The 27,636-nt window shown below is 44.4% G+C and overlaps 1 protein-coding gene and 1 long non-coding RNA gene across 3 annotated transcripts in view; one reads left to right on the forward strand and one right to left on the reverse strand.

The window, feature by feature from the left end:
• The window catches only part of atp8b1 (ATPase phospholipid transporting 8B1), a 213,364-nt gene that overhangs the window by 118,363 nt on the left and 67,365 nt on the right, over positions 1-27,636 (reverse strand). The gene's annotated exons all lie outside the window — the stretch shown is intronic.
• Positions 12,430-23,979, forward strand: LOC119962671. Of its 2 annotated transcripts, none has more exons than XR_005459930.1 (3): positions 12,430-12,733; positions 15,096-15,582; positions 23,213-23,979. It is a non-coding gene; the product is annotated as an uncharacterized LOC119962671 (long non-coding RNA). The 2 variants fall into 2 exon arrangements; XR_005459929.1 differs by lacking the exon at positions 23,213-23,979 and adding an exon at positions 17,241-17,330.

Here is a 27,636-nt window from a genome sequence, read left to right on the forward strand (position 1 = left end):
AGTCTATAATTCCAAACCCATAGCAAAGTGGTGAACTAATTGCCTAACATGCGATTGTACTCATGAAGGCAGCTCACCCATTTTCCTCCCTGATGGCAACAACTTTGCCATCAACATCTGCATCTCCCATGGATAAATAATGGGAAGACGGTAGAGTACTGGTAATGTCGCTGGACTAGTAATAATGTCACTGGAGTGGTAATTCAGAGACTAATGCTCAAGGACTGTGGGTTCCTCACACCACAGCAGCTGGTGAAATTTACATGTAATTAATACATTTGGCATATCAAGCTGGTCTCAGTAATGGTGACCATGACAACCATCATTCATTGTTGTAAACACCCATCTAGTTCACTAATAATATGCTACAGGAAACAATGCCTGCCAACATTACCCAGTTTGGCCTACGTGTGAAGCCAGGCCCATTGCGTTGACCCTCAGAAGTGCCTGAGCAAGCCACTAATTTCAAGGGCAATTATGAACGGGATAGGCAACAAATGTTTTTTTTTAAATAAATATGGAGGTATTTTTGGTTTTGTAACAACAACAAATTAAACAATGTACATGAAACTATGAACATAGTGCAAAAGCCGTCTCCCTTCCTTACAGGTCCCACCTTTATTAACTCCCTACTCTAAGCTAAACTAACCCTCCCCCCCCCCCCCCCCCCCCCCCCCGCCCTTCTGCTGATGATTAATTTTCAGCGAAGAAGTCGACAAGTTGAGGGTATTCCATCCCACTCCTGACTTAATAAAAGCAAATTACTGCGGATGCTGGAATCTGAAACGAAAGGGACAATGCTGGAAAATCTCAGCAAGTCTGGCAGCATCTGTAGGGCGAGAAAAGAGCTAACGTTTCGAGTCTGATGACTCTTTGTCAAAGCTAACAGACAAGAGAGAGTGGGAAATATTTATACTGTGGAGTGAGAATGAAAGATGAGTCATAGCCACAGAAACCCAGGGAAACTTGGTGCTAATGGCCACAGAAACCAAGGTGAAAGAGTGCTAATTGCAGTCCCCAGAGAGGACAAAAGATGTGAAAGGTCAAACAGCAGGGAAAGTAACATCAGAGGATGAACTGTAGGTGTGGAGGGAGGGGAAGGGGGAAGCAAAGAGGAGAAAGGTGCAGGAAAGAAAGAAACGGTAAAATACAGTTAAAATGAAATGAAAACAAATGGGTCGAGGTGGGGCTGATCATCTGAAGTTGTTGAATTCGATGTTCAGGCCGGAAGGCTGTAGCGTGCCTAACCGGAACTTATGACTCCTGACTTGTGCCTTGCAGATAACGGACAGGCTTTGGGCAGTCAAGGGGGTAGTTACTCACCTCAGAATTCTCAGCCACTGACTTATTCTTATAGTCAGATTATTTATATGATTGCTCCAGTTCCGTTCAAGTTTCTGCTCAATGGTAACCCCCAAGATGATGACAGTGGGGGTTGATTCAGGATGATTCAATGATGGTAATACTGTTGAATGTCAAGTGGAGAGGTTTAGATTCTCTTGTTGGAGATGGCCAGATGCTCTGTCACTTAAATGACAACTAACATTGGTGCACACATTAGCCCAAGCCTGAATGTTGTCCAGATCTTTCAGCATATGGACAGGAAATTTCAGCATATGGACAGAAGACTCCTTCAGTATCTGAGGAATGGTGAATGATGCTGAACATGTGCAATTAGCCATGCACATTCCCACTTCTGACCTTACAATGAAGGGTAGGCCATTGATGAAGTAGTTGAAGGTGGTTGGACCTGGGACACTGCCCCGAGGAACTCCTGCAAATATGTCCAGGGGCTGAGATGACCCATCTCAAACAGTTGCGGCCTTGTTAGCAAGGGCAGTCATTCTCACCTCTTGAGTTCACCTCTTCTGTCCATGTTTGGACCAAGGCTGTAATGATGTCCTGAGTTAAGTGGGCTCTGGCAGAATCCAAACGGTAAGCAGGTTATTGCTGAGAATGTGCCGCTTGATAGTACCACTGAGAACAGCTTCCGTCAAAGAAAAATTAACTGATCAAACAAAAAAAAAATCAGGATGAGGCAAGCTCTCACTAATAAAAAGGTTTTGTTGGAGTCTGAACACATCCCATTGATCATTGTAGCACAAGTTACTTCAGGAACTGAGCCTTCCAGTGAACTCTTCAAAGTTGTCAACAGAACGGTTTAAAAATTCAGGAATGGAAAATAATCCCTCTTACAAGCATTGTGCTTTCGAAGGATCTGAAAGAGATCGAGAACGGAGACTGTACTCAAATTCAGGAGCGCTGCAACATTAGCGCACCTTTACACACAAGGCTGCTATAAAGGCTCTATCAGGAGACAAAATGTCAAACTCAACATACAAATGTACTTTCACAATTCCCATAGATAGGTGAACACTGCACTGCACAAACTTTCTTCCAAAAAACAAAACAAACACATTTGATCAGCACCAAAACAACAAGCATAATATTTTTCACGAAGATGTGATAGTCACTGTAAGTAGCTCACCATTACAGTCAAGTTTTGTGCTTTAATTTTTAGTTAGCCTTTCTGCTGCAAAGAAGGATGGCTGGACCTGCTCTTGCAGCCACAGTATTTAAAACTACAGATCTTATGATAGAAGGATGGGCATTGAGGAAGTAGTTGAAGATGGTTGGGCCTCAGACACTACCCTGAAGAACCCCTGTAGTGATGTCTTAGAACGGAGATGATTGGCCTCCAATAACTACAAGCATCTTCCTTTATTTTTAAAAAGAAAAACCAGGCATTACGCCAACCTGTGGAGGGTCCCCACCACTGATTTCCATTGACAGTAGATCTTATTGATGCTATCTTGGTCAAATGTTGCCTTGATCCAAGGGCAGTCACTTATACTTAACCTCTGGTGTTCAGCTCTTTTGTCCATGTTTTAACAAGGGCAGCCGCACATTCAGGAGCTGAGCAGCCATGGTGAAACCCCAAACTGAGTATGAGTGAGCAGGTCATTGCTGAGCAAGTGCCACTTGATAACACTGTTGATAACCCCCTCCACCACTTTACCATTGATATGTGTAGACTTGCCGGGCTGTTATTGTCCCAGTTGAACTTGGCCTTGCTTTTTCTGGAGGGTACACACCTGAGCAAGTTTGCACATTGCTGGGTAAAAGCCAGTGTTGTAGCTGCACTGGACAGTTTGGCTCCAGCAGCTGCTAGTTTTGCAGCACAAATCTACAGTACTATTGCTGAAAATGTCATCAGTGCCCATAGCCTTTACAGGATCCAACGCCTTCAGTTATTCATTGATATCACATGGAGCAAGTTGAATTGACAAAATCTGTAATGCTGGGAACCGTAGGAGGAGGCAGGGATAGATCATCAATTTAGCACTTGCTGTTTGTTGCAAATGCTTCTGACTTGTCTTTTGCACTGTTGTGTGCTGTGCTGGCTTTCACCCCCATCCTTGAGAACTTGGCTATCTATGGATCCTCCTTCTCCAATGAGTTGTTTAATTATCCATCGCCCTTCATGACTGGATGTGGCAGGACTAAAGAGCTTCTTATATCTGATTCCTTGGTTGTGGGATTGCTTTGCTCTATCAATTGCACGGTCTATGGAATTCCTTGCCCAGTGAAGCAGTTGAGGCTCCTTCATTAAATGTTTTTAAGATAAAGATAGATAGTTTTTTGAAGAATTAAGGGTTATGGGGGGGGGCGGGGGGATTCTCCCAAATGTTTGTGCCATTGTGAACGCCGTCACGGCGCAGGGACGACCGATTCTGGCCCCATAGGGGGCCAGCACAGCGCTGGAGTGGTACACACCGCTCCAGCCTCCCCTGCTGGCGCCAAATGGGCACTGTGCGAGCCAGCGCATGCGCAGTTGCGCCCCGCCAACCTGCGCATGCGCGGGGGAATTCTTCTGCACTCCGGCTCAGACTCAACATGGCGTTGGCATTCAGGGGCCGGCCGCGCAGGAAAGTAGGGGGTTATGGGGGGGCGGCCCTCCATCAGAGAAGGAATGACAATATATTTCCAAGTTAGAACAGTGTGTGGTTTGCAGAGAAACTTGCAGGTAATAGTTTTCCCATACATCTGCTGCCCCTGTTCTTCAAGGTAGTAGAGGTTGTGAGTTTTGAAGGTGCTGTCGAAGGAAAGAACCCTTTAAGCCTCAGCCAGCTCAGTTTGGGTGCTATCATGCCACTCTTGTTAATGTAGTCCCCCACTCAATAGTACATTCTGTCCCCTTGCCACCCTAAATGCTTCTTCCAATTGATAGTTCAACATGGAGGAGTACTGATAGGTGAGCATAGGTAGAAATCAGCAAGAGGTTTTCTTGCCCATGTTTGACCTGATGTTTTTAGACGTCACACAGTCTGGAGTTAAGTTGGACTCCCAGGTGAACCCTCTCTGATGATGGTAGCATCTGGGACATTTTCTGCAAGGTATGATTTTGTGAGTATGTTTATGTCAGGTTACGCTCAACTACTCTGTGAGACAGCTCTCCCAATATTCACCCAAGCCCCCAGATGTTAGTCAGGATGTCTTTGCTGTCCAGCATGGCTGAATGTCCCGTCATCGTTTCTGGTGCCTCGAGTGATACCGGGGTGTCTTGTCTGGTTTTACTCCTCGCCTGCATTTCTGTACCTGTTTGATACAACTGTTATAACTTGTTGACAATGGCTTGCTAGGCCATTTCATAGGGTAGTTAATTGCAAACCACATTGCTGTGGCTCTGGAGTCACATGTGGGCTACACCCAGTATGGAGGTAGATTCCCTTCAGTAAAAGGACATTAGTGAACCAGGCAGAGTTTTTTTTGTGTGATGGCAATGTATTGTCATCACCACTAACTTTTAATTCCATATTTATTAATTGAATTTGAATTCCACCAGTTGCCATGGTGAGATTTCAACTCATGTCCCTGGAAACCTGGGTCTCTGGATTACTCTTCCAGTGACATTGCCACTAACCATATAATTGGATCGATCATATCTTTAATGGAGGTGATAACCTAACTCCCACAACTCCTAGCAAATTCTGGGACTTCAAACAAAACTTTATGACACGGTAAGACAGTTAGCTGGATATCCAAATGGCTTATTTCTTGCATAGTGGTTACGGCCCGGGATAAATAATATGGAGTTGAAATAGCAATTTTGTTTTTTACAATAAATTAAAAGCTGGTAATAGGAAAAGTAATGGCAATCCACCAGCTTGAAGTTCAACGTGTTGGGTTACATGTCTCAAAAGGTGGAGTTGCGCTGTCCATATTCTGACTAACCAAGTCATAGTTCGATTCCAACACCAATATAGTTGAACTACACTTTCTTAAGTGACCTCGCAAGCTTCTCAGTTGTGTCAAAAATGCTACCAATGGTTCAAAGCAGTGTCCCAACCACAACAATTGGGGAAAGCATAATGTGAGTACTCAACAAAAGCAACGGTTTGGAATTTCATGAGAGAACAGAAATTCATCTAACATAAATTGGAACATGATTATTGGGTGGAATTTTTCATTTATATAAATTACAAATGCAATGGCGGTTAAGTGAACATTATGCATGTAACTATAAAATACCCTTAAAAGTAGAGCAAGAGGCAACATTCAATGGCATACAGGGGTCGATGTTCATCGGTGCTGTTGCTTGTGGTCATTGGTCAAATCACATAACAAATATGAATGAGACCATTATTTCTCCCATAATTCTCCCTTGTATTTCCACTATCCAGCACTCGAGTATGCACAATGAAGGATTATTATGGATTGTTCAGCGAACTTTAGAATGTAGCACTTGCTCTCAGGACTGGGTGAAGTGTTTGGAGAAGCTGTGCCATAATAACAGACTCACAATGCTTATATTGGGTGTTTCGTTCACAATTTCTGGCCATTTATTCATAGGTGTTCTCACTTTAAATCTGTTGTATTGAAACTTTCCACAGTCTCACTTCCCCAAATTACATTTCCCCTAAAATAAACCAGATATTGGGGCTCTGTTTCATATAATGAAACAGCAGGAAATTATGTGTTTCCCATAGACATTTACTTTTAAAATTCATTTTATGGGATTTGAGTTTTGCTGGCTAGGGCAGCATTTATTGCCTAGCCCCAATTTCCCTAGAGAAGGTGGTGGTGGTGAACTGCTGCAATCCTTGTGGTGTAGGTACACCCACAGTGCTATTAGGGAGGGAGTTCCAGGATTTTTAAGGAGAGTAAAGGAAGGGCGATCTTTTTCCAAGTCAGGATGATGAGTGACTTGGGAGGGGAACTTCCAGGTGGTGGTGTTCCCATGTATCTGCTACCCTTGTCCTTCCAGATGGTAATGGTCATGTGTTTGGAAGGTACTGCCTAAGGAGCCTTGGTGAGTTCCTGCAGTGCATCTTGCAGATGGTACACATGGCAACCACTGTGTTCGGTGGTGGAGCAGATGAATGTTTGTGGCTGTCATCTGAAGAGACAAGGGTTACTTTTTTGTGAAAGAAAAAGGTCAAATATAGTTCTGCATAAGAAAGCAGAAATTGCCATGGAAGTAGTTCAATAAAAGATAAGTAGGTTCCCATTGTACGAAGTGATGCAACCCTACATCGATTTGAAAATCATGTCACAATTTGCAATATTAAACGAGTAATTGTGACAATTAAGAAGCAGCTCTCATTTTTACCCAGTTTTCAGCACAGTACAAATTATGCTGGAGAGTAATGCAGAACCAGCACACTGGTTACCATCATGTCCAATTTTTACTGATCATAAAGATACAAGATTTCCACAGTTGTTTTACTGCGTCACTAAACCGAAACTCAAATTAACAGGTTGAGAAATCCAATAAGTTCACCAAGGTTTCCTCGTAGCTCCCAAGCTGCACCAAGAGCCACATTTCAGAAGAACAACGTACATCAGAAAAGGTCTCAAACTCATTAGAACATAGAACATTACAGCGCAGTACAGGCCCTTCGGCCCTCGATGTCGCGCCGACCTGTGAAACCCCTCTAAAGCCCATCTACACTACTCCCTTATCGTCCATTTGTCTATCCAATGACCATTTGAATGCCCTTAGTGTTGGCGAGTCCGCTACTGTTGCAGGCAGGGCATTTCACGCCCCTACTACTTGCTGAATAAAGAACCTACCTCTGACATCTGTCCTATATCTATCCCCCCTCAATTTAAAGCTATGTCCCCTCATGCTAGACATCACCATCCGAGGAAAAAGGCTCTCACTGTCCACCCTATCTAATCCTCTGATCATCTTGTATGCCTCAATTAAGTCACCTCTTCTCTCTAACGAAAACAGCCTCAAGTCCCTCAGCCTTTCCTCATAAGATCTTCCCTCCATACCAGGCAGCATCCTGGTAAATCTCCTCTGCACCCTTTCCAATGCTTCCACATCCTTCCTATAATGCGGCTGGTCAGTCATTATGCTAAGCCAGGAGCAGGAAACAAATACCTTCCTTAATCAAATACTGCCGTACATAATATTGCTTGTAATTAGAGAAAGAGAGACAAAGAAATTATAAATGCTGAAAACCAGACTAAAATAATAAACGCTGGATATGTGCAGCTGATCACAAACTATCTGAAAAGAGCAAAGAGATATTTCTCAGGAACGGTCTATCTTTTGTCATTTCAAGTGCTGACAGTCATGTATTTCTAGCATTTTCCTTTTGTATTTCTCTATCCAACCTGACAGCAGCTCCCAGTTCAACCCACATGCTTATTGTCCTGCAGTGAATGGAAGCCAATCATTCATCACCATTGTCAAGGCTAAGGACTCTATTACTTATAATAATGAATACTATTTGAATTGTTAGCATGCCAGATGACAACTGGGCAGTATTGTCATTAGGATAATGAACCTGGAAAACAGTGCTGCACAATCGGACACTTGTGGGAGTCAGCCTTTCCAAATCAGATTAAAGCATACAAATCAGCTGGAACTCTGGAGGCCGGTAAGTTAATATCCAACATTTTTGTGCATTTCAATCCCTGCTTCATAGCCCCACCAAGGATCACTGGTGCAAAAATATGAACTTCATACAAAATACAATTAAATACAATGAGCAAACGGATGACAGCAAATAAAAACCTCCATTGCATAAATGCTGTAAAGACAGCCAAATGAACTCGCATGCCCAGGAGACCTCCCACATGTTTGGGAGTCCAGATGAAATGGAAAGAGAAAAATAAATATCCAGTGCTCAGTTAGAAAGTTGCAGGTTTAAAATCAAATCTATAGACATGAACACATAATCTATGCGGTCATTGCAGCCATAACATTGGAGCCCCCCCCCCCCCCACGGAGGAGCCATCCTTGACCCCTTTGTATTTGTTATCCACATGCTGCCGTATAGAAATCATCCAAGGATATGGCCAGGTCCTAGTTGTATGGCGATGATGTCTAACTCCACCTCCAATCTCGACCCCAGCTACAGCACGTGGGATTAGAAAGAGAGGGAGGGGTATCTGAAATTTCCCCCATTTGGTCACTAGACTCCCAAGTTAGCCTCTAGGACCAAGTGCATCCTCCACACCATCTCCTGTACCATTTGCCTCCATGCCTTCAGCCATCCAGGCTCATAGCTTAGAAATTCGTGACATATATTCAAAACGTTTTTTAATTTTTTTTATTTAGTGTACCCAATTCATTTTTTCCAATTAAGGGGCAATTTAGAGTGGCCAATCCACCTAGCCTGCACATCTTGGGTTGCCGGGGCTAGCCCTTCCAAACCTACAACTTTATCACTGGCCGGCGACGGCCAAGCGAATAAGGGGATGCATCAAGGAGCCAGAAGCTGAATGAGTGCGCGTGGAGGAGGCCTCCCTCTGGGCCCTCGCCACGGCGGCACTCCCATCCCCACCCAAAAACACTCCAGCAGCCCAGTGGTGATAGGTACCCTCCAGTCCTGGAACCAAATACGGCAGCAATTTGGCCTGACCAAAATGTCAGACAAAGCTCCCATCTGCACAACCATAGGTTCACATCAGCGCTGACTGAAGCTTCAAAAGATGGAGGGACACCGACAGTCAGGGACCTATACACGGACGGCAGGGTTGTGACACTGGACAAACTGACAGAGAAATTCCAGCTAGCCAGGGGGAATGAGCTAAGGTACCTGCAACTCAAAAACTTCCTACGAAAGGAGACAAGGACATACCCACAACTGCCACGACAGACATTTCTGGAAGACGCAAGCATACTAGAGAAAGGAAACTGTAGCAACATGTATGACCGACTGGTAGAAGGGGCCGACACCTTACTGGGCGTAACAAGAATGAAATGGGAGGAGGACCTGGGGATGGAGATAGGGTGGGGACTCTGGAGCGAAGCACTGCATAGGGTCAACTCCACCTCCATGTGCGCAAGGCTCAGCCTGACGCAACTGAAAGTGGTACATAGAGCCCACTTAACAAGAACCCATATGAGTAGGTTCTTCCCGGAGGTGGAGCATAGATGTGAACCGTGCCAAGGAGGCCCGGCCAACCACACCCACATGTTCTACTCTTGCCCCAGACTTGTGAAGTATTGGACAGCTTTCTTCGAGGCAATGCCCAAAGTGGTGGGGGTGAGGGTGGAGCCATGCCCAAAAGTGGCAGTCTTCGGGGTTTCAGACCAGCCAGATCTATTCCTGGGGAGGAGGGCAGACGCCCTTGCCTTTGCCTTCCTGATCGCTCGCCGTAGAATCCTGTTCGGCTGGTGGTCAGCAGCACCACCCAAAGCTGCAGAGTGGCTGTCCGAACTCTCGGAATCTCTCCAAATGGAGAAAATCAAATTCGCCATCCGAGGGTCAGACGACGGCTTCCACAGAACGTGGGAGCCATTCACCCAATTGCTCCAGGACCTGTTTGTGGCCAACAAATAAGCAGAAGAATAGCCAGGTAACCAAGAACCAGGGGACAGTAGCCAAAGCATGAGAGGGCGAGATAGACCGGGAGGGGGACGACGACTGCTAAATCTAAGAGGAAGGAAAGGGCGAACCGGGGGGGTGTGGGGTGGCAGGGAAACGTTAACAAACTTGGCATCCACAGGAACAGAGAAAAAGCCGAATACAGGTGGAAGACGGGAGGGCCGGCTGAAGCGGAAGTGAGCACGAGACGACAACGGCAGCGAAAGCCATCCGGGAGAAGCAAGGGACAACACCAGCACCAGACCCATTCGAGTATTGCCCTTCATAAATTCTGTCCAGCACCCAAATGTATATCTGCACCCCCCTCCCCCACAAACCGATGCCTACTTATATGTGTAAATAATTGATTTTGTATTTCTCGCCTGTTATCTTTCTTTTTTTTTTCCCCCGTTGTGATTTGTGTGCGTGTGCCCTTTTCTTCTAAATATATGCATCATATCCTGTGTACATAACGGCAAATATACTTTGTCCAAACACTGAATAACAAACATTTATATACAAAAAAGGATGGGGATAGTGGGGTCCGGGACATTTTCTGTGAGGCATGATTCCATCAGTATAACTATGACTGTTGCTTGACTCACCTGTGAGCCAGCTCTCCCAATATTGTCACAAGCCCCCACATGCTAGTAATGAGGATTTGCAGGGTTCAAAGGACCGGGTTCGTCACCATCATTTCTGGTGCTTCTGTTTGGTTTAATTCCTTTGTTGCGGTTGAATACAACGGGGTGGCTAGCGAGGCATTTCAGGGGGCATTTCAATCTGTGCAGAGCAGGAGAAAGACCTTCATAGCCTTTTGAAAATACCGAAACAGCTCTGTGGGGACTCGAGGCCCACACTATCCATTGTGAACAAATTTGAGCATATTTGGAGTATATCTGTTATCTGCAGAATTATGTCAATGGTTTGGTCGAGTGAACAGAAAAGTGGCAACGGAATTCAATCCAGAAAAGTGTGACTAATTTATTTGGGTCGGGCAAATGAAGCATGGGAATATTCAATAAACAGGAGGATATTGAGAGGAGTTGAGGAGGTGCATGTACCTTGGAGTTCATGTTCACAGGTCCCTGAAGGTGGCAGGATAAGTGGATAAGGTGGAAAATAATGCATGTGGGATGCTTTCCCTTAATGGACAACATACTGAATACATAAGCAGGGATGTGATGTTGGAACAGTACAAAACACTGGTTAAGCCACAGCTGGAGTGGTGTACAGTATTGGTCACCACATTACAGTAAGGATGTAATTGTTCTGCTAGAGAGAACACAGAGAAGACTTACAAGAATGTTGCCATAGCTTGAAAATTGCAGCGAAGAGTAAAGATTGGATAGGCTCGGGTTGTTTTCCTTCAAAGAGGGGCAGTCTGAGGGGTGGCCTAATGGAATCGTACAACATTGAGGGGCATAGGCAGGAAAGACCTGTTTCTGTGAGCTGAGGGGTCAATTACCAAGACATATGATGATCGGTAGAAGGATAATAGGCGACTGGAGAAAATCATTTTTCACCCAGACCCAGGTGGACATCTGGAATTCACTGCCTGAATTGGTGGGCGAGTCTGAAACGCTCAACTCGTTTAAAAAAAAAAGGTACCTAAATCTTCATCTGAAGAGCTATAACCTGCAAGGCTGCAGACCAAGTGCTGGAAAGTGAGATTAAAATGAACAGCTCGCTTCTTTTCATCTCTTTTGGCTGGAGACAGAGTGGGCCAAATGGTAGCTTTTCTATGGTTTCTGTGGAACACAGCAAGTGTCAACACCAGAAAAATCCACTTAAGCACAGGTCTGCAAAAATTCAGATTATCAAAGAAGGTTATTGTATATATTTTTTTAAGAAGCTCAAATTGATATGAAATGTCCTAGATAGTTTTTGCACGGTAGGGTATTTGTTAGTTGGAGGTTTAGCTTTATGATTCCGACACCCCACCCTCCTCCGCCCTCCCCCGCCCACACACACACACTCATACACACGCGCCTCCGCCCCTCACGTGCATCACCCCCTTCACTACCCCCCCCCATGCATACCCCCCCCAAAACAGGCATACACCCACACCCCTACACACACGCCCCTCCTCCCTCCATGCATTGCATACCAAATTCAAATAACAGTTTAATTGTAGTAGCCGACTTACAATTCAGCCATGTTACACATTTAAAAGATGGCATCAACTTCAACAGAAACAGGAGTATAAAAGTGAAATTAGTCTCCGAGATTTGTCGCAGATATCACATTTCCAGCATTTTGCTTTTAAATTAGCATAAAGTGGTAACTCTGTGCTCACAATTGACGAAGTAGAATCTCAATAAATCACAAAAATGCTGATCTTTTGTTACTGTAGCATTCTTTCAAAAGAAGCTGATCAAGAGAATGAACCCCTACTGTATTTGCAATGCACTTAGATTTGTGCTATCACAACAAATAAAAATCAGCTGAAATAACTAAGCACCAAAATGGTTACATTTTTCAATTCATTATTCGTTATTTGCAGAGCAAATGTCGTTACCTTAAAACAACGATTCAGCTATATGGATCGCAAAAGGCAACTTACCTTTCTCTAAACCAGAAGAATAAAATGCAGGCAATTAAAGGTTGCACTAGTTGATTGCAAAACTATCTTGCACCCATACACAGTGAGGCATTAGAAGACCTCAGACTCAAACTAAATTTAGTCAAATTGTTCCACGTCTTTGGTCATCTCGAGAGCAAACACACCTTTGTACCTTCAAAACGAACTACGCTGAGCCTAGTATTTGATCAGAACTTTCAATCCTATATTTCTTTGATATCGGCAGCCACAATAACTGGAAGTAATGTCATTTGCCAGGCACAATTACATGCTATCTGACGGAAAGGCTCCTCTGGCAACAGTTCCTGGTAGGCCTCAGGTAAGACCGCATATTTATTTAATATGGCAGTAATGCCCCGTCTCTAGTTAATGGAGAAACTAACAAAGCACAGCCCACCTTCAGCAATTTGCATCAAGCCAAGCTGATCCAAACTCCAGCCAATAATAAATTGGCATTTCATCCTGTGCACTCTCAGCAATATTCCTGTCAAAATGGTGAAAATTGGTGCCATGCGAATAAAACCAACTTGTTTGCTATATTTAACACTAATTGCCAATTACCAGAATTTGAACTTGCCTGGAGGTACGGACCACAAACCTGAAGGTTAGGCACCAACGTGAAATAGACTCCGGGAAAAACAAACCCAGATTTATGGTTTTACTGTAGTACATTACCGCAATATCGGGGAAGGGATCTTCACTGATTTGTCAATCAGTTGTCGCATGTGTGTAATGCTGATTATCGTCAGAGGTTGGGCTGGTTTCAGTTTGATTGTTATGTAAAGATGATTTTTTTTAAACCACATCACCAAGTAAAATCAAGTTGAGTCCAAAAAGATTGTCAGCACACCCCATGGCACAAAACTCTTGTCTACAATCTGTGATTTTGTGCACTTGAAAGCAAGATAGAATGCACATGGATTTCTACTTTGCAGTGCAAGAAAATATAAACTTCACAAACAAAAAACAGCAGTGTCTGTTTGAAATTAGAGCTGGTGATAACAGATGAATGCTTAACATAGGTAAACACACCTCTAACCACCAGTTGAATCTCAGCATTGACATGTTTATTTTAAATGGGTTAATGCCTTATTCAGTGCAATGTCCATGGGAGCAGTTTAAGGACTCACTTGCTTTTTCGCCAACGGGGATTTATTTATTTTTTTAAACCCTGCATTTTAGAAGCTTTAAAAACCACAAATGGAATCACAACTTAATCAGCATCTAAAGGATGAGAAGTTTCAGCAGGAAACTTAAATTCGTACCGAGCTTATTTCCAGTAATGCTGGCTCACTCAAACAAATTTTAAACAAAACTTGGAAAAGTTAAAATTGGCAATTACACAGTTACAGGATGCACAATGGATTTTAGGTTTCGCATCAACAGCCACTCCCATAACTAAACCTTGCACCCTATAATCAATCACAATTACTGCTCAAGATTCAATTAAGCAATTCCACAACATACAACTTTTTCAGTAGTATTGGAACAGTTATTTTCTCAAGCTGTTGGGGAAGGTGGGATGTTGTTTGGATACAAGATTAGGCAAACAGAAAAGGTAATCTTTTGTTCATAAAGGAATTTCACAGCAAGGCTCAAATAGAAACATTACTTCCATAGCCTAACAATTCAAATAAAGCAAGCCGGGGGTGGGGGGAGGGGTTTAAACACAATCTCCAAAGCACAAAAAAATTCAACAAGCACTTATGGTTTCAATGAAGTTCAGGGAACATATTCTTTCAACTAGACATTTGACAGCCTTCGAGATTCACTGAACTGAATCTTACCGTGGGTCTACAGATCTCAATGGTGAGACCAAATGGGGATTCCAAGCCCACTCTTACTGGCAGTGGGCAACTGGCGAGTTGCCGATGAAGCCAGCTCAGAGGGCGGGTGCTGCTCAGGAAAGTAAAGAATCTGAAGTGCGCCTCACCATGGGAGGCATCCTTGAACAGCAAAGCATAACTGAAAATTCTGGATGGCTGAGGATGATTGGACTTCACCCATTAGAAGGGAAGGCTCTCCAGGAGAATAGGTGGGTAGTGCCCACTGCATCCCATTGAGCCTCTAACTTTGATGGCGTCCTGATCAGCCACAAATAGGCTGTTGACGTGAAGTCACATGCTGGTGACTCTGCTCAATGGCTCCTAATGGAGTCCTTAATTGTGAAAATGAGCTCCCCACCTCGGTTCAGAAATCAGCCAACCACACCCAGGACCGCCTCCATTCCATCTTCCCGGGTGAAGGAAATGCACTAGGGAACAGTCGCAGCCTGCAAGCCTCCCTATTTTACGAGACACCTTCTATCACTATTCCCACCACATGGGGAGGTTGATAAAATTCAGGTCATGTGGTTCAACAATTTCATAAGAGAACATCTAGCTTGTTTTTGGACAGCAACGGTTGGTGACTATTCTGCTATCCCCATTTATACCTTTCTCCCATGTTTTGTTTCTTTGCTTAACCATCACCACCTTTTTGTTCTTGCATCATCATTTGATCACTCTTGCCTTTGACGCGATCACGTAACTTCTCTTCTGCTCTGCCTTGCTGAAAACCCATCACATTACTAACCTTCCCTGTTCTGATGAAAGGCCACTAGCCAACATTAAATGCTTCTCTCTCTTTCTCTACAGATACTGCCCAACCCTAATCTTTTCAAAGTTTTGTTTTTGTTTCAGATTTCTAGCATTTCACATTTCATCTGCTTATATGCCGCCAGTCTTCAATAACTTTGCTGTTATTCACTGCAATTTGGTGCTCAACGTTTAGAAGTACAAACCAATCTGATCAGTTTTCACTGGTCAAATTGCAGCACCGACTTCCTCGGGAGAAAACACCAAATTGTTTCCATGCGGTGTCAATGGATCTGAGGCTTTCAAAGGAAGTGATCCAATAGTGAGAGAGACCTGGACACAGTTGCCTACGTCAATGACTTTGACTCTGATGCAATTTTGCATGCACCACATGTTCTCTCCACTTTGCAGCGCAGTCTGAAAAAGACAATCATCAATGAACATACTATGTCAGCAAAGCCACAGCTAAGCAGGGCAGCTTCTCAGCTGAACCACAGAACACTGAAGTCTCAAAGCCCACTACTCACCTGCTGAAGTTGGCACTAATGGAATCACGAATCACAAGGTTCCACCATCTACTCCTCATGCACAAGTGAGACGGATTCCTCTTTTTTTTATTTTTAAAAACTTACTTTTGGACTCAATTGCCATTTCTAATCTGTGTGAATGTTTGTGCATATGTTTTATCATGTTTCTTGCAATCAGTAGCTAATAAACTCAAACTCAAGAAAGCCTGGTTAAATTGTCACTTTTAGAACATGAAATTTGGGGCTGGGAAATGTGAGCCACAAGGGAAGGATCCTTTTAAAATTAATCTTCTTGTGACCAACCGAGGGAGTTGAGTAAAGAAAGGGATCCAGCTCATCTCTCTGCCTCTCGCGATAACAAATTTGTGTAACCTTGCCTGGGGACCAGTCATAGCAACCTAGACTTAAACCATTAGCAATATAAAGAGCAACAAAGGAACACAGCTATTGTGCTAACTATGAATTGAAGAGGAAACATGATAGAAAATTCTCTGATTCTATGAAATGTTTTAATATAAAAGTGAGATTGTACTCTCAATAGACAGTTCTACAGTGTCAACTGGTTGTTTTTCTCAAGTTGCTGCCTGATCTGCTGAGTATTCCAATCTTTTTATATACATAAGATTCCTTTTCACAGAGGGTTCCCCAAAAGTAGCTATGGAGATGGACTTTAACATCCAAGAGGAACTGCAGTTATTTGAGTAAGCAGGGGCAGCAGGGTAGCATGGTGGTTAGCATAAATGCTTCACAGCTCCAGGATCCCAGGTTCGATTCCCGGCTGGGTCACTGTCTGTGTGGAGTCTGCACGTCCTCCCCCTGTGTGCGTGGGTTTCCTCCGGGTGCTCCGGTTTCCTCCCACAGTCCAAAGATGTGCGGGTTAGGTGGATTGGCCATGCTAAATTGCCCGTAGTGTCCTAATAAAAGTAAGGTTAAGGGGGGGGGGTTGTTGGGTTACGGGTATAGGGTGGATACGTGGGTTTGAGTAGGGTGATCATGGCTCGGCACAACATTGAGGGCTGAAGGGCCTGTTCTGTGCTGTACTGTTTAAAAAAAATAAAATAAATAAAAAGGGAAATTATATTGAATGGGGAAGGGGATGATTTTCTGTATTCCCAGTGGCGTGTTTCTTGGTGGTGACAAGTCACGCGCCATAGGGATCTCATGGTCCACACCACTGTTAATAGGATTTCCCATTGTATCCACCCCCCACCACAGGGAAATTCATGGCAGAAGTTTGCTGTCGGTGGGACCAGAGGATTCAACTGGCGGGAACAGCCTGAAAATCCACCCTCCCTAAAATAGGATTCAAGAGTTGACACCAGTACAAGAACGATGACCTGAATGGTTCCTTAAGAACATAAGGACTAGGAGCAGGAGTAGGCCATTTGGTCCTTTGTGCCTGCTCCGCCATTCAATTAGATCATGGCTGATTTTTTTGTGATGTAACTTCCACAATTTGTACATAATTGATGGAGAAGAGAAAATTGATGGAGAAGGGAAAGAGATGAGATGCTCTCTACCCCAGTTCTTCAGATGGGGCCTAACCAGGATCTGTGCAAGGTCCTAACTCCACCTTTCCCGACATTACATGTAATTTACCAGCGACAAGCCTATTTCTCCCATCAAGCACATCAGAGTGCATTTTTTTTAATGGGTTCTCAGGTCTACAAGGCAACCTCAAACTTGTGGTTATTATCCAGATCATTAATATCTTGTTTCAAAGGTCGAAACAGATTTGCTGTCCAGCCAGGGATGGACACTACTTCCATAGGACATTGATGTTGGTACAGGAACCCGTTATGTAATACCTGCCAGAAACCTAAAGGTAAAATACAGGCTTCATACCCATTAAAATGTAGCAGCCTATTGAAGATTTAAACCACAATGCAATAATATAACATTTTTCAAAAGCTATTTTAAAAATCTTTCATAACGTCACAGTCAATGTAGTCACACAATTAACCCCTAATGATCCATCCAACAACTTTCGTATCACTGACATGATCTGCTTATGGGTAATTTTCCATTTTTGATTTGTCCTTGAAAATTAGCATGAGAGACACCTCCCAACAGGCTTTAGTTCAGTATCCATCACCAAAACTAGGGCTACCCATTTGCTCCCGACTTGGAATTCAACAAGTGAATTTCTCGGACAACACTTTATTCATTTAAATACTGGAGAAATTAACGGGATTTAAAGCTGTCATGTCCCCGAGATGTTATGGTGTACATTATTCCTTTTTTATACATCCATGGAATGTGGGCAATGATGCCTAGGCAGCATTATTGCCCATCTGTAATGGCCCTTGAGGAAGTGGAAGCTGAGCTGCCTTCTTGAACCGCTGCAGTCCATGTTTCATAGGTACATGCACAGTTCTGTTAGGGATGTGGATGTGGAGCCCGGCCCCCTAGAAGCCATATTCGGGGTGTCGGACCGGTGGAATTTTGAAGCTTTATTCTCGGAGAACTTTGAGTCTCAAACTTTGTCTGCTTCAGGCAAAATATTAATGGTCCCGAACAGGATCTTACTAAAAAGATGGAGGCGTGATTTAAGTCACGAATATAGGAAAAGTTTGAGATTCAAACTTCTCAGGAGAATAAAGCTACAAGATTCCACTGGTCCGTCATCCCGAATATAGGAAATACAAGAACCCCCACAATCAGACAGAATACCGTCATCTTAAATCTCTCCAGCTCCAAAATCTCTCATGGGCCAAACCATATGCACATGGTTAGCAGGGCCCCTGCCACATCGCTCAGACATCCTCCACCCTTTCAAACAGCCAGCTCATCGTTTGTAAGGTGCGCCCTGTACACTATGTTCAGCTGTATCAGCCCCAGCCTCGTGCATGAAATAGAGGGATTTACCCTCCACAGCACCTCACACCATAGTCTCTCCTTCAGCGCCATGCCAACTCTTCCTCCCACTTCACCTTAACCTCCTCCATGGACATCACATCCCCCTCCAAAATCCTCCCATAAATAATTGAGATAACCCCCCCCCCCCCCCCCCCCCCTCCCCCCGGTCCAACCCCCACTGCTGACAGCACTGCCTCCAGCAACAAGGAGGCAGGCGCTATCGAGCAGGTCAGGAAGACCTTCCTGCAAAGTCTCACATCTGCATATACCTGAAACTTCACCCTATGCCAGCCCAAACTTCTCGCCCAGTTCCTTCAAACTCGGCCATCACCCTTATCCCGAGCCATCCTTTTGTTACCGCTGACCCCCACTCCCAGAATCCCATCCCTCCATCCATTTCCTCTTGCAAACACCTCACCCCGTATCGATTCCCTGCCCTGAATTCACACCTCCCAGGTCCATGGAAAACCACTTGACAAGTTTCCCATGTCCACGGTCCCTCCCCCCCCCACCGCACTCCCGTTCTCTAGCCATGCTACGTTTGCCAGTACGGTGGCCCCTGCCAGAGCCCCCACCTCCTCCTCAGTAACCCGGCCCCACCTGCCCAAAACAAACCTCCATTAAACCAAGAAACAATACAAAACTGCACCCATAAGGAAAACAGAAAACCAAAACCCAAAACACATGGAAACAAACCCTCCCATTCAAGAGACAGAAACAAAGCCTGGGCATGGAAAACCCTCAATAAGAAAACACAATCTCTGTCCCCACCAACCAAGTCCAAATCCCAACTCTCATCGCAGTTCCAGTCCTTCAGCCTTAACGAACGCCACCGCCGCTTCCACCATCTCAAAATAAAAGTCCTCTGAATTAGTCACTCTCAGCTTCACTGGGTAGACCACTCCAAATCTCACTCCTTTGCCATATGATGCCATCTTCTTCCGTCCAAAGGCTGCCCACCTTCTCGCCAGCTCTGCCGTTGGACCTTGGTATCTGTGTATACCAGACCTTCGCCTTTCACATCTGGTCTCGACTTTGCCCATCTCCAAACTGAGAGGGTTCTTGCCTCCACCTCCCCCATCAACTCAGCAAACATCTTCGCAAAGTATTTGTTCGGCCTCGGACCCGCCACCCCCTCTAACTCCTTGCTCCCGCACGTCGAGCGACATCTTCATCACTGCCACCTTTACTGGGGCAATTGCCTCCTCAACCCACTCTTTCAGCCAAGCCATCATCTACAACCCCCTCCCCTTCGAAGTACCTCCATATGCTTGGCAAAGAGCCTTTCAAACGCTACTGGCATCACCTCGGTAAGAATTTCCACCCTGGGAGGGAGTGGCCCCACCCCATGAACATAGAACATAGAACACTACAGCGCAGTACGGGCCCTTCGGCCCTCGATGTTGCGCCGACCTGTGAAATCATCTGAAGCCTATCTGACCTACACTATTCCATTTTCAACCATATGTCTATCCAGTGACCACTTAAATGCCCTTAAATTTGGCGAGTCTACTACTGTTGCAGGCAGGGCGTTCCACACCCCTACTACTCTCTGAGTAAAGAAACTGCCTCTGACATCTGTCCTATATCTATCACCCCTCAATTTAAAGCTATGTCCTCTCGTGTTGGTCATCACCATCCGAGGAAAAAGACTCTCACTGTCCACCCTGTCTAACCCTCTGACTATCTTATATGTCTCTATTAAGTCACACCTCAGCCTTCTGCTCTCTAACGAAAACAACCTCAATTCCCTGAGCCTTTCCTCGTAAGACCTTCCCTCCATACCAGGCAACATCCTAGTAAATCTCCTCTGAACCCTTTCCAAAGCTTCCACATCCTTCCTATAAATGCGGTGACCAGAACTGCACGTAGTACTCCAGGAGCAGCCGCACCAGAGTTATGTACAGCTGCAGCATGACCTTGTGGCTCCGAAACTCAATCCCCCTACTGATAAAGGCTAGCACACCATATGCCTTAACAGCCCTATTAACCTGGGTGGCAACTTTCAGGGATTTATGTACCTGGATGCCGAGATCTCTCTGTTCATCTACACTACCAAGAATCTTGCCATTAGCCCAGTACTCTGCATTCCTGTTACTCCTTCCAAAGTGAACCACCTCACACTTTTCCACATTAAACTCCATCTGCCACCTCTCAGCCCAGCTCTGCAGCTTATCTATGTCCCTCTGTAACCTATAACATCCACTGTCCACAGTCCACAACCTCACCGACCTTCGTGTCATCTGCAAATTTACTAACCCATCCTTCTACACCCTCTTCCAGGTCATTTATAAAAATGACAAACAGCAGTGGCCCCAAAACAGATCCTTGCGGTACACCACTAGTAACTGAACTCCAGGATGAACATTTGCCATCAACCACCACCCTCTGTCTTCTTTCAGCTAGCCAATTACTGATCCAAACTGCTAAATCACCTTCAATTCCATATTTCCATATTTTTTGCAATAGCCTTATGTGGGGAACCTTATCAAACGCCTTACTGAAATCCATATACACCACATCAACCACTTTACCCTCATCCACCTGTTTGGTCACCTTCTCAAAAAACTCAATAAAGGTTTGTGAGGCATGACCTACCCTTCACAAAACCGTGTTGACTATCGCAAATCAACTTGTTCTTTTCTAGATCATTATAAACCCTATCTCTTATAACCTTTTCCAACATTTTACCCACAACCGAAGTAAGGCTCACCGGTCTATAATTACCAGGGTTGTCTCTACTCCCCTTCTTGAACAAGGGGACAATATTTGCTATCCTCCAGTCTTCCGGCACTATTCCTGTCGACAAAGACAGCATAAAGATCAAGGACAAAGGCTCTGCAATCTCCTCTCAGGCTTCTCAAAGAATCCTAGGATAAATCCCATCTGGCCCAGGGGACTTATCTATTTTTACACTTTGCAAAATTGCTAACACCTCCTCCTTGTGAACTTCAATCCCATCTAGCCTGGTCGACTGTACCGGAGTATTCTCCTCGACAACATGGTCTTTCTCCAGTGTAAACACTGACGAAACGCTTCCCCTATCTCCTCTGATTCCACACACAACTTTCCACTACTATCCTTGATTGGCCCTAATCTTACTCTGGTCATTCTTTTGTTCCTGATATACCTATAGAAAGCCTTAGGGTTTTCCTTGATCCTATCCGCCAACGACTTTTCGTGTCCTCTCCTCGCTCTACTTAACTCTCCCTTTAGGTCCTTCCTGGCTAACTTGTAACTCTCAAGTGCCCTAACTGAGCCTTCATGTCTCATCCTAACTTAAGTTAGCCAGCCCCCACCATATTTCTTCCTGCAGGACTCACAGCCGCACTCGTCGGCAGACCTTTCCTCGTCCCCCTTGTTTCATCTGGGGGTTCGACATTCCTAGTCTTGCTTATAACTTCCCACACCAACACCCCTGAAACTGGGCATAAAAGTTCAAAAGCCAGAGACTCGAGCAGGAGCCACCTAACGTGCGACCTCTATCTACATCCACCACCGGAAGTCCTTGGGCATTTAATTTTAAGCTCAGCTTTCCACGCCTTTTCTTGACTACACACTTCTTTCCCATTCCAGGTCTTATGTTACTTAACTGAATATTTTCCAAGTAGTTCAGAAAGTGATTTGTCACCATGTTCCCCGTTGATTTTATTTCATATGGTAGCCATTTTTAGTGACATCAGACTTTTGTTATTCATTCATGGGATGTGAGCATCACTGGCTGAGCCAGCATTTATTGTCCATCCCCAACTGTCCTTGAGAAGATGATGGTGGTGAGCTGCATTCTTGAATACATGTAGTCCATGTGGTGTAGGTACATCCACAGTGCTGTTTGGGAGGGATTTCCAGGGTTTAAATCCAGTGAGAGTGAAGGAATTGCAATACATTTCCAAGTCAGGATGGGGGTTGACTTGGCGGGGAACTTCCAGATGGTGTGAACTTCCATGTGTCTGCTGTCCTTATCCTTGATGGTAATGATTGTGTGGGTTTGGAAGATGCTGACTGAGGAACCTGCAGTACATTATATAGATGGTACACATTGCTGCCACTCAGTGGTGGAGGAAATGAATGTTTGTAGAAGGGGGAGCAATCAAGCTGGCTGCTTCATCCTGGATGGCGTCAAGCTTCTTTGGTGTTGTTGGAGCTACACTCACCCAGGCAAGTGGACAGTATTCTATCACACTCCTGGCTTGTAATTTTTAGTAGTGGACGGGCTTTTAGAGAGTCACTTGCCTCAGGATTTCTAGCCTCTGACCTGCTCTTGCAGCACCGTATTTATATGGCTAGTCCATTTCCAAGTTTCTGTTCAATGATAACCCTCAGATTGTTCAGGGTGGGGGAATCAGTGATGGCAAGTCTGGTGAGTGACTAGGGCCAAATGGTTAGATTCTCTCTTGTTGGAGATGGCTGATGCCTGGCAGTTGTGGGATGTGAATGTAACTTGCCACTTGTTAGCCTAAACCAAGATATTGTCCAGGTCCTGTTGCATTTGGTGGCTGGATCAGAAGGCAGAAAACAAAATTTGTTTTCCATGGAATGTTGTGTCACTGGCAAGGCTAGCTTTTATTCCCCATCTCCAGTGTCCTTCATGTGTTGTGGGTAAAACCACAGTACTGCTGGAAAGGGGGTTTTCGATTTTTGACCTAATAACAATGAAGGAATGGAAATATAATTCCAAAGCAGAATGGTGTGAGACTTGAGGGGGAGTTGACAGCTGGTGTTGTTCCCTTGCATCATGTGGTAGAGGATGTGGGCTTGTAACCTGCCATCTCTGATAACTACAGTATTCCTGCCCCAGGCAAAAAATTTATAAAGCTGTGCAATCTCTTCACCCAGATGCTCAATATGGAACTTGCTATCACATGGAATAGTTGAAGGGCAAGAATGCATCTAAAAAGGAGTTGCAGATGTACACAAGCAGAAAAGAAACAGAAGTTCATGCTGACAGCCAACCTCATTGAATCAGGAACAACATCGACCATTTGAGCCAAATGGCCTGTGGCCTATTTGAGCTCCAAGTAACCTGGTGATTCACATATTGCGTTCTCTTATATTTAAGGTCCAGACAAACAGACATTATTTGCTTCCATTGTCACTATTATTTACCTACTTGCTATGCTCACAATTTTTTCAATAGCCTCGCTTTCCTTTTATTTGTGTTTGATTGTACTCCTAGTTCAAACAAGTTGTGTTTGTACCAATAGGTTCCTTCAGCTGTTTCATTTTTGATAAATCTCATTTTTAGCACCATGTATAATAGATTCTCAGGGCACTATCTGAAGCATTATAATATGGTTGTTACAGCACACTTATTGATCGACATATACCTTCATGCAACTCTTTCCAGGACAGTAATCAACAAGTATCAAGATGGCTTGACTAATGTATCCAGAAATTACTTGGCTGCCAACTAAAATAGTCCCCAGCTTTCATTTGCAATTGTGCTGAGTTATCTGCCAGCTGGTCTGGTGTTGGGATGGTATAATTGTCAATAAATTAGAGAAAAATAATTTGATCATTTTTCCAGCTGTCTATTCCTACCCCTTTGTTTGCTACCAGAAAAGTGTCATCCTGGAAATATGCTCCATATTGTATGTGATGCCCCTGACATGTAACAATAAAGAATATTATTATAAGTAGGTTTACATTGCCATGAGTTTACTGTGAAAGGCCCCTAGTTGCCACATTCCGGTGCCTGTTCGGGTACACAGAGGGATAATTCAGAATGTTCAAATTACCTAACAGCACATCTTTCAGGATTAGAGGGAGGAAGCCGGAGCACCCAGAGGAAACCCACACAGACACGGGGAGAACGTCTAGACTCCGCACAGACAGAGATCTAGCCAGGAATCGAACCTAGGACCTTGGTGCTGTGAAGCCATGGTGCTAACCACTGTGAAGTTTCAAGTTCAAGACCATGTTAAAGATTTAAGCACAAATAGTGACTACACGAGTGCAATACTCAGTGAAAGCTGCACTGTCATAGGTGCCATCTTCTGCCTTATTTTAAGAGGAACAGGGAATTGTCTATTTAAAAATTTTTTTTTTTTTTTTTTTTTTAAAAGAGTGGCCAATTAAGGTGCAATTTAGTGTGGCCAATCCACTTACCCTGCACATCTTTGGGTTGTGGGGGCAAAACCACACAAACAGGGGGAGAATGTGCAAACTCCACACGGACAGTGACCCAGAGCCATGATGGAACCAGAGACCGCAGCGCTGCAAGACAGCAGTGCTGACCACTGTGCCACCGTGCTGCCCGGAATTCTCCACATTTTAACAGTCCTGCATCAGTCACCATCAACCACAGAGGAAGCTGTACCTGAACCAAAAAAAAATGTTTAGTGAAACCTGTAAAGACTGCACACTCATTATCAAGCCCAAGTCATGGTGTGCTTTTGGATGCTGAAGGACAATCAATCGAACTAGATGCATTGAGCAAAGAATCAATAAGTTCAGAAGAAATAAAGTTTATAGAAATAATGATAAACACATTTCTACACTTGCTGAATAAGAGTTAGACATGCCTGCCTGCTATCATATTGCATCTGAAAAACACAATAACGACACGCTTTGGAGATGCTACTCGTTTTGCCGAGACAAGAGCATTATAATAATAGCAATGTGTCATCTACTGGAGTTCTCGCCAGTGAGCCAGAGAAGACACAGCCAGAGTGAGACACAGTAAAGAGTGAGTTTGGGAATTTGAAGCTAGGTGGGAATTCGAAGCTTGGGGGGAGGAGGTGCTTTTTATCCCTGGTAAGTGACTGGTAAGTAGTTTTTCCTTTTTCTTTTCATTGGTATACTTATTTATTTTTTCTTCGTGTTTTTTTTTTTTAAATTGTAGTTGTTGAAGTTAACAAAAGGTTTAAGACATGGCAGGAGATCCCAGATCCGTGTCATGCTCCCAGTGTGCGATATGGGAGCTCAGGGACACATCCACTGTCCCTGGCTCCTTCACGTGCAAGAAGTGTGTCCAGTTGCAGCTCCTGTTAGCCCGCTTGATGGCTCTGGAGCTGCGGATGGACGTCGTGGATAGCACGCAAAGCGGGTTGGTCACACCGCAGGTGAAAGTTACTGAGGGAGATAGAAAATGGGTGACCAAAAGACAGAGCAAGGGTAGGAAGGCAGTGCATGTGTCCCCTGCAGTCATCTCCCTGCAAAACAGATATACCGCTTTGGATACTGTTGAAGGAGATGGCTCACCAGGGGAAGGCAGCAGCAGCCAGGTTCATGGCACCGTAGCTGGCTCTGCTGCACAGCAGGGCAGGAAGAAGAATGGCAGGGCAATAGTGATAGGGGACTCAATCGTAAGGGGAATAGACAGGCCGTTCAGCGGACGCAATCGAGACTCCAGGATGGTATATTGCCTCCCTGGTGCAAGGGTCAAGGATGTCTCGGAGCGGCTGCAGGACATTCTGAGGGGGGGGGGGTGAACAGCCAGCTGTCATGGTGCACATGGGCACCAACGATATAGGTAAAAAATGGGACGAGGTCCTACAAGCTGAATTCAAGGAGTTAGGAGTTAAACTAAAAAGTAGGACCTCAAAAGGTAGTAATCTCAGGATTGCGACCTGTGCCACGAGCTAGTCAGAGTAGGAATGTCAGGATAGATAGGATGAATGCGTGGCTTGAGAAATGGTGCAAGAGGGAGGGATTCAAATTCCTGGGGCATTGGAACCGGTTCTGGGAGAGGTCTACACCTGGGCAGGGCTGGAACTGATGTCCTTGGGGGGTTTGCTGGAACTGTTGTGGAGGGTTTAAACTAATATGGCAGGGGGATGAGAACCAATGCAGGGCGTCGGAAGGTAGTAAAACAGGGACAGAAACAAAAGGCAGTGAGGGGGAAAGTGTAAGTCAGAGGAGCCACAGCCAAAAATCAAAAAGGGTGACAGTACAAGGTACAGTGACTGAGGGAAGCTCAGTGAATAGGCTCAGTAATACTAAAAAGAATGAAACGGGAAGTAAAGACCTAAATGGTAAGCGACGCGGCAGGTTGTTAGATGAAGCTGTGGGTTCAACGACAAGGAAAATTAGGAGAAACGTTAAGAGGAAATATCACTCAGGAAAGGTTACTGATCGAAGTGTTAAGATTCAAAACAGAGGTATAAAAGCGAACATACGTGTACTTTACCTGAATGCTCGTAGTATTCGGAATAAGGCAAATGAGTTGATGGCGCAAATCATTGTGAATGACTATGATTTAGTGGCCATTACTGAAACATGGTTAAAGGATGGTCACGACTGGGAGTTAAATATCCAAGGCTATCAAACTATTTGGAAGGACAGAGTGGATGGTAAAGGTGGTGTAGCTCTGTTATTTAAGGATGATATCCGGGCAATAGTAAGGGATGACATCGGTGCTATGGAGGATAAGGTTGAATCCATTTGGGTGGAAATCAGCAATAGTAAGGCGAAAAAGTTACTGATTGGAGTAGTCTATAGGCCACCAAATAGTAACATTATGTTGGGGCAGGCAATAAACAAATAAATAATTGATGCAAGTAGAAATGGTACAGCAGTTATCATGGGGGAGGGGGATTTTAATCTACATGTCGATTGGTTCAACCAGGTCGGTCAAGGCAGCCTTGAGGAGGAGTTTATAGAATGTATCCGTGATAGTTCCCTGGAACAGTACGTAATGGAACCTACAAGGGAACAAGAGGTCCTAGAACTGGTCCTGTGTAATGAGACAGGATTGATTAATGATCTCATAGTTAGGGATCCTCTCGGAAGGAGCGATCACAATATGGTGGAATTTAAAATACAGATGGAGGGTGAGAAGGTCAAATCAAACACTAGTGTTTTGTGCTTAAACAAAGGAGATTCCAATGAGATGAGAGAAGAGCTAGCTAAGGTAGACTGGGAGCAAAGACTTTATGGTGAAACAGTTGAGGAACAGTGGAGAACCTTCCAAGCGATCTTTCACAGTGCTCAGCAAAGATTCATGCCAACAAAAAGGAAGGACGGTAGAAAGAGGGAAAATCGATCGTGGATATCTAAGGAAATAAGGGAGAGTATCAAATTGAAGGAAAAAGCATACAAAGTGGCAAAGATTAGTGAGAGACTAGAGGACTGGCAAGTCTTTCGGGGGCAATAGAAAGCTACTAAAAAAGCTATAAAGACTAAGATAGATTATGAGAGTAACTTGCTCAGAATATAAAAACAGACAGTAAAGGTTTCTACAAATATATAAAACAAAAAAAAAAGAGTGGCTAAGGTAAATATTGGTCCTTTAGAGGATGAGAAGGGAGATATAATAA

This window comes from Scyliorhinus canicula, chromosome 3 (assembly GCF_902713615.1).
Source record: "Scyliorhinus canicula chromosome 3, sScyCan1.1, whole genome shotgun sequence".
Taxonomy (NCBI): Eukaryota; Metazoa; Chordata; class Chondrichthyes; order Carcharhiniformes; family Scyliorhinidae; genus Scyliorhinus; species Scyliorhinus canicula.